Source organism: Cynoglossus semilaevis, chromosome 13 (assembly GCF_000523025.1).
Source record: "Cynoglossus semilaevis isolate Cse_v1.0 chromosome 13, Cse_v1.0, whole genome shotgun sequence".
In the NCBI taxonomy this organism is placed as follows: Eukaryota; Metazoa; Chordata; class Actinopteri; order Pleuronectiformes; family Cynoglossidae; genus Cynoglossus; species Cynoglossus semilaevis.
In genome coordinates, this window is record NC_024319.1 from 10,138,655 (window position 1) to 10,151,413 (window position 12,759).

General features: G+C 40.6%; 1 protein-coding gene across 10 annotated transcripts in view; it reads right to left on the reverse strand.

The window, feature by feature from the left end:
* ptprub (protein tyrosine phosphatase receptor type Ub) overlaps positions 1-12,759 on the reverse strand; it is a 160,031-nt gene that overhangs the window by 79,086 nt on the left and 68,186 nt on the right. The gene's annotated exons all lie outside the window — the stretch shown is intronic.

Here is a 12,759-nt window from a genome sequence, read left to right on the forward strand (position 1 = left end):
ATCATTTCAGATCTTAAACGCACCCAGGTCCATCAGACCTTTCTATAGTAGCATTTCTAAATGCCATGACGCGAAGCCCAGTGGTAAAATAACTGCACTTTGGAAACAATTACATGTTTTTCACATTGGTACAACATCTTTAAAGTGCTTTGGTGAATATTTTATGTCACGAGCCTGCTTTAAAAGTATACCTTTTCAGAGGCAGCACTTCCAATCCCATTATAGAATCTTTCGACAAGCAGGACTAAGCAAGCAAAGCAAAAAAAAAAGAAAAAGAAATTTGCCCTGTTGAATGATAAATGTTATGATAAATGTTATCCCATCCTATATATGTTTTATTATTTATTATTATAAAAATATTTGTTGTGACACACTTGCAAAAGAAATACAAATGAAGTGTTTTTACTGATGGATTTAAATAAAGATGCTAACAAAAAATGAAAAATAGTACTTTTACTTCAGGCAAAGAAATCGGTTCTAGAAAAACAATTAAAATAGTTGCATCTGTGTGATTTCAAAACTTTTCTGCCACGTCTGCTAACAAAGTTCCAGGTAAATATCTGCATTTTATCTGCACTGCACCTCGGTCCATCAGACACGAATGATGAATCCCTGCTCCACTGTGGTGCAGAAAAAGCACAAAAAAGGGGAGAGACAACACTGCACTTTTCATATGCTCCTCAAGGTTCACTAATTCCCAAACTAATTATTGTATTTGTCTGCTAATGAGCGCTTTTCTCAAAGTGGAACTTCCTGGGCATCCAATCAGGAAAAAAACAATTTAGGAGGGTTTTAATGGAGTTTCATTTAGACACCACATTGGTTCAATTTCAGAACAAATACACATGATACCGTGTGTTATAAGATGTCTATTCAGACATTCAAAGTAGAATGTGCTGGATGCTTCTCTGAGTAACAAGAAAGCGCAAGGAAGCTGCTCACTGCCAACGACTTAGCAAGGTTAGCTTAGCCAAAACTCCAAGTCCAAAACAAAAACTACAAATGGCTGTAGCAGAAAGGTGAAGCAGGTATAAATCAAAGTGGAGGGATAGTGCTGCTGTGGCAAGTGTCTGCTTCCGTTCTGTATGCTGAGCTGCTGGTACAGGGCAGCACAACGTCCCTGGTGAAAATGTGTAACAAACCAATAAGGGAGCAGCTATCACACAGATGTCCTCGGGAGAAATTAGTGCTTTGAAAGAGGAGAAATTTTTAATTATCCCTACAGAGTCAAACCACAGATAAAGCCTCGTTTTTTTCCGGATTTGAAACTTTAGAGAATTTCTTTTAATATGTCATCATTTTCTAAACCTTATCTTCGTTAGTTTCTAGCTGGGAAACCATCACGTACGGGTCTAACACTGGTCTGTTTAGGACATTTAAATATAAAGACCGACTGTAACTATACAAATATACTATAAGACCAACACTACAACATTTATATTTATGGTAATACTTAATGTGAAGTACTTGCTGGTATGTCAGTTCATCAAATGGATTGGAGAAGTCACATGTGGTTATATTTGCAGACGTGATGATTGTTTTGTTTATCATTTGTATTGATTTTTTTTTTCATTTCCATTTTTTTTAATCGATAAATCAAGTCGACTACATGATGCTATTATAACAGCAATAAAACTGAAGGTTATTTACCATTATCTTTCATTCTTCCTCTGAACACACACTCCAAAGCATTTTTCATATATTATTCACCAAAGCACCATGAAATCTGATAAGGCTGCAGTCAACCGTTGATGCCCCTCAAGGGCGAAAGAACACCCGTAACAAGATTAGGACTGATCCAGCGCATCGTAATTCATCCAGAGTACTACTGGACTACCACCTGGTCACAGGCTGTGGGTGACACTATCTGTGGTAAGTCACAGCGGATGAGGAGAGGACGGCAGCACCGTAAACACAGTAAGATACCATCACAGAGTCAAGGAAAAACACATAAATTTACATTTTACTGAAAATTCACAGAAAGTTCCAAGACACTAGTCGGACCGCAGGTCGGAATATTATGGACTCAACGGCTGAGCCAGGGTTTGTAATCAATCCCTGATGCTGCTGGCTGTGCCATTACTGTTGGTCTGAACTCAGGCCAGCTTTAATCACACAGGCCTTGACGCTTGTCTTTTTACCAGATGCCTTTATTCCTCTCTGTGCTCTGTACTCAGAAGGTCAGGTGGGATTCTGGGCTCAATATCAGAGGGGGCGCCCAAGTGTTTATTTGCGGCTATCTCCAATAACCCCCAGGAGAAGAAAATAAGTTAAGAAGAAGTGCTAAAAATGGAAGCGGTGACAGTTTTTAGTCGATGGTTTTAAAGGCAGAATAGAAGGGCATTTAGACACACGAAGGGGAAACTGTCCTGTAGAGCTGATATGACAATAAACACCAGCAGTTAAAGGGTTTCTTTTTTTTTAAATGATAAAGACAATGAAAAAAAAATGCAAACCTTTCTAGTTCACTGGTTTGCTACGCCACCCCTCCACCCCCTTCATGAGGTCATTCATTTGCCTCTCTTCTGGGCAAATTTTTCAGTTTATCCCTAACTGCCTTGAGGACATTTTTAAAGGTCAGCACAAACGTACTGTTAAGAAAATGTTCCGTTTCGTCCACTCTCTCCTTGGAAAGAAGACAACACTTGCTGACATGGTCTTATCTTTCTCAAACGCTGGAAGGCACAGGCTTATTTCAACAATAGTTCCCGTTCCTGCACGAACCCTGATCTGGCCTTCTGTACTCTCTAATTCCACCCTCTGTGTACCAGACGGTTAAACTGGCTCGCCACAGAAAAAAAAAGAGCTCAGTATGAGGTAATAGGGACGGAGTTGAGAGGGAAACTTGAGGATGAGTTGTTAAGCGTGTGGACAAAGTAAATCAGGAACAGAAAAGGTTAAAAGTGGCCCGCGGCGGCAGCACACAGCCTAATTCAATACTTCCCTTCTTTTCACCTTCTGGTCTGTTTTTGCATTTTAAATAAGGAGTACAGTGGAATCCCAAAATGAGGACACGGGCCGCGGACGAGTTCTGCTGCTTTGAAGTCCTTAAAAGCAGATAGAGTGTGTCTGGATGAAAAGTACTACTGCATTATTAAAATGTAGAAATGAATTTCAGAGAAGACATCATTGGAAACCGATCTTTGGCCAGTAGAAAATACCAGAGCCGCAGGGGCGGATTGTTTCAAAGGAGAGAAAATGTCAATACCTGCCGTTCACTGGCTTTGAATATTTAAAAGTTATGAGTGTGAGACAGACAGAGGTGCTGCTGTGATGGATGATGGCAGTGATAATGAAAAATGATATGAATTGGAGAGCACGGCTGTGACAGAGGTGGAGCTGTGAGTGATAGGATGAGGAGGGGCTGAAAATGAGATTAGGCTTCTCATATCAGCCAGTACGTCAGCCTTGGAGTTGGAAAAAAAACTCAGCAGAGATGATCGTCTGCCGCAGTGGAGGAGGATGATGTGCGGCCAACACTCACGGTTTAGGCTGTGTGTGTGTGTGTGTGTGTGTGTGTGTGTCAGCCCAGTAATAGGGCAGGGGTGTATGGCCTGTATGTGACAGGGCTGTCGTTATGGACACAGGGCTCAGGTGGTGGAGTGGTCACCACTGTCCAGAGAGAAATCGCTCAATCACCGTCTTCTTCCAACTCAACAGGTGGGACCAGACGAGCTGCCGACGTCTCACTGCAGATCTCTGCATGAAAGAAACGACACGATTGCACCGAATATAATACGCGGGGCGCGATAAACTGTGGCGAACTGTGATGTAAGCGACCGCTGCAAGACGTATAATCTCAGCCACTTTATGGATTTGAGCTGCAAATTCAGATTCCAGACACTAAATCACTGTCATTTGGTGTCAGACGGCTGGAACAGATCACAACTCTTTTACAGCAATCCATGAGGGATTACAGAGTATCGCGCAGCTGTGTTCAACTTCAAATCCCAATTTCATTTGACAACCAGCGGTTTATGAGGCGACGAGCGTCTGGAACAGTTTCCAAAGCTTCTTTGCAAACTACGCAGCACAAATCATTAGAAATCACTCACTACTTTAGCTTCAGCTCTTTTTTTCTTCTCGTCGATACTGATACAATTCTATCAGAATAAAGGAAGAGCTGGGCTTTTTTTTAGTATGAAATAAATATGTTTAGTATTTTTAAATGTTCTATTAGAATTATTCTTTTATATATTTTTGTCTTGAACATGTTTGTTTTCGAGTGATTTTTGCAGTTGCTGATTTTATACACTTGAATATTAGACTTTATTTTCGGGAAAGTTCAACAGAAAGGCGCAAAAAAGTCAACGACACATTTGTTTTTCTTTATGTCCAATACGAATGAATTTTGCCTTGATTTCAGGTATGAATTTCTTTTACACAACATGAACAAACCCACTGTGTGTCTGTGCATCATGACAACACAGCTAATGTGTGTCTATCTGATCTATTAACAAATAAGAAAAGGCTTTGTCATTATAACCATATGCATTCCCTGATAGGAAAATATCACTTTAAAAGTAATAAGCCTATAACAAGACAAACCAACACAGAAATCAGTCAGGATTAACCAAATGATTTCCTGTGAAGCCGTGGGCAACGACAGACCAGCTGTCGATCTGAACTACAGCCAGACTGCTGTCGGCTGCAGAGCCCAAAGAATCCTAATGAAACCCCATCACACAAGGAAAGAGATTTTTACCATATTTTTAAATTAGTCAACAATTAGACGAGATGGCTTTGAAGTCAAACGGACAGAAAATGAGCCTGAATGGCATGATGGGAAACTGGGTTTCAATACAGTCTGTGTCGATAAATTGTTGCGACCAGCTTAGAACGCAAAGATGTTTTGTGCAGCTAACAATAATCTACTCTGACTTGTAGTCTCTGGTTGAACAGTCTTAGTGCAGAGAAACACAACTAAACATCGCCCCCTGTCACCAGACACAAAATGGAACAAACAGCTCAGGGAGTTCCCATTTGTTTTCCATCTCCATGCAAAGTTTGGAGCAGGTTTTCTACCTGCAGAGTGATGTTTCAAACCGTAACCCTCTGTTGTACAGAGAGAAGAAGTTCCTGGCTGTTAGTCTGGGATGTAATCAACCATATGTTCACATCATAACCTCTATTACAAACTAGATAAACTGAAGCCCTGATTCATTTTAGTTTAAAATGAGCCATGCATCACAATCATCGGCTGGGTCAAAGTGCAAGACCACAGTGGTGCTCAGCAGAATCAACATGTCCTCGTCCCCAAGGACCGCACCACACCATGAATTAGCTGCATCACGATTGAAAGATCAGTGAATTTGTTGTAAAAAAAAAAATCCTTTTTTACATCGTTGTCCTCTGTACAATTTTATAATCAGTGGGTTCACACAAGAATTTCCCAGGTGTGGGGCTCAATAAAGTTCAGGTATTTTTGGTCGGTCATCTGGTATGAAAGGAGCACTCAACCCTGCTCAACCAGCTACAAACCTAGAATATGGCAATTTTTTTATTTGATTTTTTTTTTGTCTGTCTACAGTTGATGGAAAGCTGGGGAAGCTCATAAACACGTCCAAGTCCAAAAAAAAGGACTTTTCCTATGCTATGGACATCCTTCCATAGCTCTGTGTCTCAGGAGCACTGCAGAGATCCATAAGCCACAGCACTCTGTAGCACTTTATCAGCCAGTCATCACCCTGACAGAGACATGCTTTCCCCCCATAACACAATTAGTGCCGGCCTTTCATAACAGCAAATACAATACTGATAAGTGCTTCACTTCCTTGAGGGTTCAAAGGTCTTTTTATATCCCTATCCATCACAATCGATACATACAGCATTCTCTCCATTAGGGAAGTGAAATACTGCACACGTCCCAGTCAAATGGCACAGATAAAACCATGGTCTGCATGCAGGCTTAAAATTATACTGAGGCAGATTTTCTAATTAAATAGCTCTGAAACCACTCTGCGCTGAGCAGCAAGGAAAATTTGATTTTCTTTAAAGCCCCATCAGAGATAACAAAAAAAAAAGAAAAAAGAAAAAGACTAACTGTCCTAAACGATTACTCAAAACCAGTCTCAACAATTAACATTTGCCTGGTGCCTAATCACATGCTTGTTACGGTACTGCACAGCATATTTTCAAATGTAACCGAGGTGCCACCCTGGGGACATTTCACTGATTGCTCGGCGTGGTTGTTCTACATCTAATGTCTACGGAGGATTCTGGAATCCCTCTCTGAAGACGGCTAATTCAGCGTCACTGCAGCCTCGTTTGCCTCTTCTCTGTTCAGGAAACATTGCTAGGGGAAAAGAAAATTGAAAGGAAGGACACACAGGTCTGGATGCTGCAGTGACACAACATGGGTGGAATTTACAAAGGATATTTTTTTTCCACCTAAGCGTACAGTATATCCTGGGATTTAATAAATATCATGTTAGCCTTGACCTTAACTTTGTACGTCGTCCAGTACCTCAAAATGGAGATAAATAGAACTTCAAGTAATTCGTTATTCTATTTGTGAAGCTAAAAATACCTGGGCTGTGTTGAAAAGACGACCTGTAAGAAGAAGGTTCTCACGTGCATTGTGGGAGATTCAAGTGAAAATGCTCCTTAATCTTCTACATGGGAGAGTTTGTGCAGGAGAAATTCCACTGCAGACACTCGGCTGGTGCTGTGTGCAGCCAGAGGTTAGAAAAAGTTCATCTTGCCAGGCAGCAGTTTATGGCTGTCCAAGGAAATCATGTCATGCATTTACTACCACACGGGTGAGAACGAATCAATTCACCCCTATGCAAATGCAGCCCTCACTGAGAGTTGAAATATCAAACTGAAGAACAGGTGAGTCACTGCCGATGGCAGTCGCCAGCTTCTTGTGGCCGAGGTATTTTTAGCACCTGTATTAAGGTAGGTCTAAGGTGAGGATGTGTCCAACTTCAGTAAATAAACACAGCAGTCTCCGACAGAGACTCGTTCCATCACTCCATGAGGTTTCTCAACACAAACAAAGTCAGGGTTAAATTTAAATTTTGAACAAAATCTGCACAGAAACCGAGGAGGAAACAGGAAGCTTCGGCATAGTTTCTCAAAACTGCAAGAACATCTGAAAGGAACTCTTTTTGATTTCTATCATCGGATGAGACAAAGAACGAAGGGAAAAGGAGGAATTCTCTGATGGGAAATTCTCTTAGAAAAATGTCAGTGTATATAGGTAAAGAAAGAGTTCCTCACTTTAATCAAGAGAGATTTTTATGATTTTATTTTCTTTCATTTTGTCTGTGACGTCAGTCAGACTACATTCAACCACATACATACAGTGTGTATGCAGCTGTTGTGTTATTGTCGTCTGAGTCGTTAGTCCTATAGAAGAAACCATTTAGTCGTTCCATTCAGTTTACAGTTGAGGTTAGTTGTTAAAGTAACTAAAACTGCAGAGTGGAGGCAGATCAGGCACTTCACTCTCTTTCCTAAAATAACTAGTCTGGGTGCTTCAATCTTCAGCATTAGTAGTCATTTTCCAAATTATAGATAATGTTGTCTTCTCAGAGTTAAAGTCTGACTATGAGGAGTCAGACTTTAATACTAGATACTTCAAGTAATTCGTTATTCTATTTGTGAAGCTAAAAATACCTGGGCTGTGTTGAAAAGACGACCTGTAAGAAGAAGGTTCTCACGTGCATTGTGGGAGATTCAAGTGAAAATGCTCCTTAATCTTCTACATGGGAGAGTTTGTGCAGGAGAAATTCCACTGCAGACACTCGGCTGGTGCTGTGTGCAGCCAGAGGTTAGAAAAAGTTCATCTTGCCAGGCAGCAGTTTATGGCTGTCCAAGGAAATCATGTCATGCATTTACTACCACACGGGTGAGAACGAATCAATTCACCCCTATGCAAATGCAGCCCTCACTGAGAGTTGAAATATCAAACTGAAGAACAGGTGAGTCACTGCCGATGGCAGTCGCCAGCTTCTTGTGGCCGAGGTATTTTTAGCACCTGTATTAAGGTAGGTCTAAGGTGAGGATGTGTCCAACTTCAGTAAATAAACACAGCAGTCTCCGACAGAGACTCGTTCCATCACTCCATGAGGTTTCTCAACACAAACAAAGTCAGGGTTAAATTTAAATTTTGAACAAAATCTGCACAGAAACCGAGGAGGAAACAGGAAGCTTCGGCATAGTTTCTCAAAACTGCAAGAACATCTGAAAGGAACTCTTTTTGATTTCTATCATCGGATGAGACAAAGAACGAAGGGAAAAGGAGGAATTCTCTGATGGGAAATTCTCTTAGAAAAATGTCAGTGTATATAGGTAAAGAAAGAGTTCCTCACTTTAATCAAGAGAGATTTTTATGATTTTATTTTCTTTCATTTTGTCTGTGACGTCAGTCAGACTACATTCAACCACATACATACAGTGTGTATGCAGCTGTTGTGTTATTGTCGTCTGAGTCGTTAGTCCTATAGAAGAAACCATTTAGTCGTTCCATTCAGTTTACAGTTGAGGTTAGTTGTTAAAGTAACTAACACTGCAGAGTGGAGGCAGATCAGGCACTTCACTCTCTTTCCTAAAATAACTAGTCTGGGTGCTTCAATCTTCAGCATTAGTAGTCATTTTCCAAATTATAGATAATGTTGTCTTCTCAGAGTTAAAGTCTGACTATGAGGAGTCAGACTTTAATACTAGATTTTTCTCTGGATATATGGACTCCCCATCATTTCGCAGAGACCAGGCCTGAAGACAAAGTGAAGCTTCAGGCTGATGATGTTGGTTGTGGAGAATTAATCAGCCGAGCTAAAGCTGTGAACTCTGATATAAGTCGATCCCGAGGCCTCCATCAGAAACTACAGTCATTTAATTTACGATTAAAATTAAAATTAAAATAAATAAACATTTTTGAAATGAAACATTAAAATTAAAATTAAAATAAATAAACACTGGGTGGTGTTATTTTGAAAATATTTTCTTTGCCATAAAATCTGAATAAAACACCAGAAAATACGACCATACGATACACACGGATTATCCAATACTTTTGTCCTTCAAAAATAAACTAAATAAAACAGGATTTATAGATTTATGCCACGTTAGCCATTCCAATCCGACTAGTAATGAGATCTGAGCGTTTTTATTTGTCTGCAACATTCGGAGCAGGAGGAGACAGTCCAGTGATCCAGGCTAGTTTCTAATTAGACTTTCATTAGCCCCCTTGTTATCAATGACTGATCCCATTACCATGTCAGCATGGCAACATGGGGTAAAGGGAGGGGCTCACATGAATGAATGTGGGGCCGGGCGAGGGCACGAGGGGGAGGGAGGGGTGACTGCACACCAACACATGGCACAGCGTGGTCATCACAGTCGACAGGCAGCTAACGAGCGCGTCACCAGAGAAAATGGATGCCGGGAGTGAAACGCTGACGTGCATTACAATTATGTATTAAAAAATAAAACATAATTGTCATGCTTTATGTACTTGAAAGTTATTTAGTTTCTTAAATTTGTCTGCTCAAAGTCAATATTGTAGTCATTTAGCGGCGCGGCTCCAGGCTCCACTATATTCCAGGAAATTACACTGTGTCGTGATAAATCAGCATAACAAGCCATTCAAGCAAAATAACCCTATATACAATCTGCTCATTTTCTTCCGCCACAGCTGAGCGCAAACATAAACACAAATGTACCTAATCTTGAAATTCATGTCACAGCGGAGTCAGCAAATGCTGCCTAAAAGGCCTTTACGCGTGCTCCTCTGTAATTACTCTTCACTTGTTAAAAAAAAGCCTTCAGCGGTGTCATCAGCAAACTTGTCCACCCACGCTGTCCTGTCCAAAAGACTGAAGTCCCAATCAACCCCCACCAGCCCCCTCTCTGCCTTGTTGTTCACACACCATGACAAAGGCAAAGGCTCTCTGCACATTTGTTTTGTGGCCGGCGCGTTGCCACACGAGCCGACATTGTGCAGCGTTCATTCAGACGCGCCGCCTGCGTGCACAGCGTGAACAATGGCATTGCCATGTGGCGAGGGGAAACCATATTGAAAGAGAGATTACGTCCATGCCGTCTGTGGACACGTTCACAGGCTGATGGATGGACAGATGCCAGGGTGAACCCACGAGGAGGCTGCAGCCTGGTGTCAGACAGATAAATCTGAGAGAGACACTCACGGGCCGCAGAGTCGCCGTAATGACGGCCGGGCTGGAGCCAAAAGCAGGAGCCCGCGGTCCCGCCCATCCCAGAGGTGTAATGTGTCTGTGATTAACTGTCAATCCCCCACTGTTTGCTGCACAGACGTTCTATCTCAGTGAGAAGCACTCATCACTGCCACGGCCACTGTAGCCCTGACCTTGGCCTGTATCAAGATGGCGTTTCACACACACCTAAGTCATGTCTGTCCTTTAAGTAAAAACTGGTTTTGTTTTTCCTGGTATGAGCAAACAGTGATGCTGAGACATCGCTGTGTGTCATATGTGGGGGGTTTAGACACCCCCGAGTCTGGTCTACACAGCTCAACACTTGACAGAAATATACTGTGATGATAAAAAATACTGTTGGAGAAGAGTCTTAACATGTTTTAGATCTGTGAAACTAAAACCTTCACTGTTGGCATCATAACAGATTTCACATTTCAAACAACATTTTAATCTGTTGATCTATTATGACCTGTGTCTAATTCAAGGCCCGGGGGCCAAATGCAGCCCGCCAAGTCATCTTGTATGGCCCACAGAAGCTTAAAAATAATTTATTAAAGTCCATGCAGCAGAGTTAAAAAAATCTTAACTTTTTAAACCTAATATGTGAGCAGAGTTAAAAAAATCTTAACTTTTTTAAACCTAATATGTGTATATATATATATAATAATAGACACAATGTACAATATTTGTCTTGAATAAATAATAATCAATTGCAGAAACAATTATTTATACGTTATGGAGTAGCTACATCAACACAGTCTTTTTTTTTTTTATAAACCGTTGCTGATGTCAAACTCATTTCTCCCCCGGTGAAGACGAGTTTGATGCCGGGATTATGAAATCGTTTCACCTTGTTTTCATCACTACTTTGTGACATACACTCTTGTTGAGCCACATGTTCAGATCCAAAAGCACTGTAACTTTGTAAAACATGACTTTTTCTGGCACATGAAAAAAAACAACCTGTTTCCAAAGTGTGATTTTCAGATTACCAGGAGCAAAGTGTAAAAATATCTCCGAACCGGAGCAATTAAAAATAAATCAAGTTGGTGAAACCGCCTACATGACAACGTTTATTCAGTAATGCTCAACTTACTGGAAAGCTTTGGCAAAGAAAACTAATTACATCTGTACTTTGGGAGCAATGACTTCAAATGTCTTTATTTAAAAGCCTGAAGTTACGCTTCAGCCATTTCAACAGATTAAAGCGTCTGCTGTTTTTGACCCCACCAAACAAGATGACAGTATTATTATCCATATTAACATGTGTGAGATAAACCCAAGCAGACTGGAGTGAGCAGTTACTGAGTAACACATCGAGGAAACACTGCGACAATGTACAACATACAAAGTTTTAATGGTTTCTCTGTCTGAAGACGGTGTACAGCAGTGTTTCACAAACTTTTTTCACAAACCTTCACGACCCAAGTCAATAGACCCCTGGAAAACATGATGTGAAAATAAAATAAAACATTCTCTTGCGACCCACCTGAGGGTCACGACCCAGTCTTTGGGAAACAATGGTGTACAGCACCTGTGAGTAATCATCCAGTCATCGACGTACATAATAACAGTTGTAAAACACTTTTGGTTTCTCTGTTTACAGGTGTTACAAGGGTATATATACAGTATATATATATATAAATACATATATATGTAATATATATGTAAAAAGTGATACTTATTTTTTCTTCTCTTATTACAACTGTTATTATGTATGAAATGGATTTGATGATTACTCACTATATATATATATAGTATATATATATTTATTCTTTGCTCCAAATTAAAAAATAACAACAAAATAAAATGATACAACCAAAAAGCTGAGCCAATGCAGTTTGACTTTTTTTTTCAAACATATAAACCATTCTTGTTTTCCTACGCCTGCCAGAAACTGTGTTTTTCTTCTTCTGTTTTTGTTTAACCTCTCATCGATTGCTACCTCTGCTGACTGAGTGCAGGGTTTTTTTTTGCCAGCCCTCTTTGTGATGTCTGTCTCTGGTGTGACTTTCCTGACCTGACAAAGAGACAAGGGGAGGGCGGGAAAAGCCTTTGGAGTAAAATAAAATAAATATATATATATATGTGGAAGAAAAAGTGGGGGCTGCACGAAGGCAGCAAAGCCAGTGTTGGCTTCCTTCCTGAGCCTTTGTCTCCTGCACAGTTCCTCAGGTGTGTATCTATGCCCACTAAGCACAGCCGGGATTAAACTGAATAGAAAAAGGGAGAAAAAAAAAACCAAAACAAATATAAATTCAGTATTTTTTTCGTTCAGCTCTTTTGGATGTCTTGCCTACTTTTGTTTTATTTTGTTTTTTTCCCTCTCTCTAAAAATTGAATTCTGTACTTCAGCTGTATTATCTATTTCTGTATTTTCCTCTGTACCCGGAGGGAATTAATTAGTCGGCCACAGACGAGCGTCTAGTCCTGGTCCAACACTGGGACGCATTTGTCCTTCTGTACGTGGATACCTGACTGTGTCAGTCACAGCACTGTGGGACAGTCAGTAATTTAGTTCATGCGCTCGTCGATGGGTCGTTGTGTCCTTGTTAATGGCCCGTGGATTATATAGATA